Source organism: Balaenoptera musculus, chromosome 13 (genome assembly GCF_009873245.2).
Source record: "Balaenoptera musculus isolate JJ_BM4_2016_0621 chromosome 13, mBalMus1.pri.v3, whole genome shotgun sequence".
Lineage (NCBI taxonomy): Eukaryota > Metazoa > Chordata > Mammalia > Artiodactyla > Balaenopteridae > Balaenoptera > Balaenoptera musculus.
Genome location: NC_045797.1, coordinates 59,264,699 through 59,269,707, shown reverse-complemented (window position 1 = coordinate 59,269,707; position 5,009 = coordinate 59,264,699). Strand labels below are relative to the sequence as shown.

Below are 5,009 nucleotides of genomic sequence, written 5' to 3'. Positions count from 1 at the left end.
TCAGCGTATGTTCCTTGCTTCGCTCCACAATCATTTACTGAAGATGCCCCGGATATATAATCGTGCCCTCCAAAAACTTTAGACTGGCGAAAGAAATGAGCCTCATCAAAAGACACAATCAACAGTGAAAAGGCAACCGACGGAATGGAAGGAAATATTTGCGAATCATATACCTGGTAAGTGGTTACTATCCAGAATATATAAAGAACTTCTACAACTCAATAATAATAATAACAATAACAACAACAACAACCCAATTTTAAAGTGGGCAAAGGATTTGACTAGACATTTCTCCAAAGAAGACATACAAATGACCAACAAGCATATGAAAAATTGCTCACCATCACTATGCATTAGGGAAATGCAAGTCAGAACCACCATGAAATAATACCTCACATCCATCAGGGTGGCTACTACCAAAAAAACAGAAAATAACAACTGTTGGCCAGGATGTGGAAAAATAGGAACCCTTGTGCCCTGCTGGTAGGAAAGTAAAATAGTGCAACCACTGTGGAAAACAGTATGGAGATTCCTCAAAAAATTAAAAATATAATTTCCATATGACCCATGTAAGGGACCGAATGTTTGTTTCCCCCTAATATTCTTATGTTGAAATCCTAACCCCCACTGTGATGGCATTTGGAGCTGGGGCCTCTGGGAGGTGAGGTGATTAGGTCATGAGGGCAGAGCCCTTATGATGGGATTAGTGCCCTTATAAAAAAGACCCCACAGAGCTCCCTCACCCATTCCACCATGTGAGGACACAGCAAAAAGACAGTCGTCTATGAACCAGGAAGCAAATCTCACCAGACACCTAATCATGCCCTGATCTTGCACTTTCCAGCCTCCAGAACCATGAGAAATAAATTTCTGTTGTCTATAAGCCACCCAATATATGGTATTCTGTTACAACAGCCCAAACAGACAAAGACAAGCCAGCAATCCCACCTCTGGGCGTATATCTAGAATAATCCAAAGCAGGATCTTGAAGAGATACTTGCATACTCATGTTCATAATAGCGCTATTCACAATAGCCAAGAAGTGGAAGAAACCCAAGTATCCATCAACAGATGTCATTAAAATGTATGTATACATACAATGGAATATTATTTAGCCTCAAAAAAGAAGGAAATTCTGACACATGCTATAACACAAAGGAACCTGGAGAACATTATGCTAAGTGACATAAACCAGTCACAAAAAAGTCAAATCCTGTATGATCCCACTTCTATGAGATATCTAGAGAAGTCAAATTCATAGAAACATAAAGTACATCCATAGTAACTAGGGGCTGGGGGCAGCAGGAAATGGGAAGTTGTTCAATGGGCACAGAGTTTCAGTTCTGCAAGATTAAAAAGTTCTGGAGGTTGGTTGCACAACAGTGTGAATATACTTAACACTGTACACTTAGAAATGTTTAAGATAATAAATCTTATGGCTTTTTTTCCCACAATTTTAAAAACGAAAGATCAGCCAAGTGCAAAAATAATTCTAAAGATTTTATTGAATAATGTCAACTAGTTGGGAGATAAAAACATGATTTTTGGTCCTATAATTACTCTCCAACTAGTCCAAATTGGCTCATCCCTCTTTTTTCTAAATAGTGGGTCCCTTAATCACTTCTTTGCCATATTCTATAGCTTTCCAGTCACCTTTGATCATTTCAGATTTAAGACTGAGTCTGTAACCCAGCAGAACCCTATGGAGCCTTCCTGGGACCGATTCCCCCTTGCCCTCCTGGTCAAATCCATCTAAGTATGTGATTTGCTGCAGCAGTTCAAAAATAATTTCTCTATAATCTTCCTGGCTTGTGATCTCACAGTTAAACAAGTCAAGACTTTTCAAATTTTTAAGATTCTGCAGAGCTTCTACTATACCAAGATCTTTGATTTTGTTTCCACTCAAATTGAGGTAGGTAAGATTTGGACATTTCTCTGCCAGGATTTTCAAGCCTCCAGAAATTATGTTGTCACTAAATTCCAACTTTCAAAGTTTACTCAAGCTGGGCAGTCGGGCCAGTGAACTTTGTTCCACACTAGCTATACTCGGAAACTCTTGTTTTTTAAAAGTATCATTCAGGCTTTCAGGTTCCCCATTGTTCTTTCACAGGGCCGGTGTTACCGGAAACAGACCAGAACTAGATAAACCAGAGCTCGATGGCCTCTCAGGGTCGCAGTTCCCTAGCACGAGAATGGAAAATTTCCTACCTACCTACTGTCCCAAACGGGGGTACAGCCCAGCCTCAGCCTTCACCGGACTTTCCCAGCACCACTCAGGCGGAGCCAGACGGCGGAAGGACTCCTCAGCACAGAGGGCAACACCCAATTAAAGCGGCACTCCGCTCAAAACCAGGTGACCAAGTCTTACACCTTCCCCCCCCCCGCCCCCCCAAAAAAGGAAAATCTCCAATCAAGGCACCCCAGTAGGGAAGTACACCCTGGTGTCCGCACGCTCGAGGTTCTGCCACTCACCAGAGACGTCTCAAAGATCGGACAAGACCAAACCAGACCAGCACCGTTTCATCCTCCTCCTCCGCCTCTTCTTCCTCCTCCTCTTCCTCACATCCTTCAGGTGGACCACCTTCATCTTCATCGTGTTCATCTCCATCCTCATCCTCCTCCTCCTCTTAGCCTGGGGCTTCGCCAAGATGGCGGCGCCCATGTTGCAGTGCATTTCCCAGGGTCGGTGGTTTGGTACCTGAGGAGGGTCATGAGTCTGGCCCCTGGGGCTGCGTGAGGCCCACACGGGCGCTCAGGGGTTTCTGGTGGCGCAGAAGGCTCGGGGTCTGTTCAAGGAATTCTTCCCCGGGAGGGTGATGAAGAGAGAGCTCCCAGAGCTCTTCCGCCGCGGCGCGGCGCGGCGGGCAACGTGCCCCAGATCCTCTACACGCGGCTTCGACCCCACGGCCGGCTCACTTCACGTGGGGCGTCTGCTGGCGCCGCTGGGCCTGTCTCACTCCCAGCGAGCAGGCCACAGCACGCCTGCGCTGGTGGGAGGCGCCGCGGCGCGCCTGGGAGACCCGAGCGGTGGTTCCAATGAGCGCGAGGCACGGGACGCAGAGCACCTGCGAATCAACGCGCCCGCCCTGCGGCAAGGGCTCAAGGCCCTGGCGGCTGATCACCGGCAGCTCCTCACTAACGGGCGGACCCAGGGCAGCTTCACCTTGCTGGACACCTCGGTGTGGTCCCAGAGGTATCACCTGGGGCACTTCCTAGCTGCAGTGGGCGGCCACTTCCGCAGGGGCACACTGCTGAGCCGGCTGAGCATGCAGCCTCAGCTCAAGAGCCTGGAACGCATGAGGTTGGCCAAGTTTTTTTTGTGTGTTTTTATTTATTTATTTATTTATTTATTTATTTATTTATTTATTTTATTTATTTAATTTATTTTATTTATTTATTTATTTATTTATTTATGGCTGTGTTGGGTCTTCGTTTCTGTGCAAGGGCTTTCTCTAGTTGCGGCAAGCGGGGGCCACTCTTCATCGCAGTGCGCGGGCCTCTCACTATCGCGGCCTCTCTTGTTGTGGAGCACAGGCTCCAGACGCGCAGGCTCAGTAGTTGTGGCGCACGGGCTTAGTTGCTCCGCGGCATGTGGGATCGTCCCAGACCAGGGCTCGAACCCGTGTCCCTTGCAGTGGCAGGCAGATTCTCAACCACTGCGCCACCAGGGAAGCCCCTGGCCAAGTTTTTAATACCAGGTGCTCCAGGCCTATGATTGCTACTACCTGTTCTAGCCTCATGGATGCCGGGTCCAACTAGGTGGATCTGATCAGCTGGGCGATATCATGTTTGGATATGAGTTCATCCGTAAGTTCACTGGAGAAGACATTTAGAATCTGTTGCTCTAATTACAACTGGAGCAAAATTGGGAAAGTCCGCTGGCAATGCTGTTTGGCTAAACAGATGAGACATTTCCATTTGAATTGTATCAATTCTTTGTGAGGCAGCAAGATGATTTGGTAGAAACGTCCCTGAAGCTCTTGGCTCTTCTGCCCCTTCCAGAGATTGACCACATAATGTAGCTGCATGTCAGCGAGCCAGAAAAGCGGGGTGGTCAGAAATGACTCACTGCAAAGGTAACAAAGCTTGTTCGCAGACAAGAAGGACTGGAGTCTGCTAAAAGGTGTACACAAGCCCTTTATCATAGTAGCATAGACGCGCTAGAGGTCATGTCTGATCAAACTCTTTTAGAGTTTTTAAAAGAAGCTTCATTTTCTGAATTAGTTCTTGACCCTGGAACAAGCATCCTAGATACCTGCTGCAAAGCAAATGCCATGTCAAATGGACCCCGAGGGTATCAGATGATAACAGAAGGCAGAATCAGTATAAATCACAGACAAGTAACACATTCTGAGACTGTTTTAGTTGTTGGACAATGTATTCTTAAGAATGGACTTCGGTTACTTAAAATAGGAAAAAGACATTTCTACGTTATAAAATGGCTTCAGCAATGATGAAAAATCCTTCTGGTGGTTCAAACTTATCCACAGTTCATTCTCAAGACATACGAACTTATACCTTCGCTTATGCAAATCAAACAATAGGCAGGCGGGGGACGGGGGAGAAGTGACTCAGGAAGGCCTCAGAGGGTCCTGCTCGGTAACACGAGAAAAAGAAGGTGCAGGACTTGTAGGCAGCACCGTTCAGCTACATCAGACGTGCGTGAAGGGGGTCATAGATATGAAGTTGGAACATGCCCAACCACGCCCAGTACTCTATTTCCTGTCACATTTGGCTCAGCCTGCTTTGAGGAGGGATAGAGACATCTGTGTGGCCCTTTTCAGGACCAGCACAAGCATATCAAGCTGAGAGCACCGAAGTTCACTTGTGCTGGCAAGGAGCCGTCGGCCTTGAAAACAGGGTCCATTTATGGTTTACCTTTTCCTTTGTCTCGGGACATAAAATTAGCAAAATTTCTCCTGCAGCCAATCACCGTTTTCTGTGGGCTTCTTGCAGAAGCACCAGCTGTCACTCCATGACTCAGATCACTCCACACAGCACATTCTAAC

The 5,009-nt window shown here is 46.8% G+C and overlaps 1 pseudogene; it reads left to right on the top strand.

Moving 5' to 3' along the window:
• Positions 1 to 2,648: 2,648 nt before the first annotated feature.
• On the top strand, positions 2,649 to 4,454 carry LOC118905775 (annotated as a pseudogene).
• Positions 4,455 to 5,009: the final 555 nt, after the last annotated feature.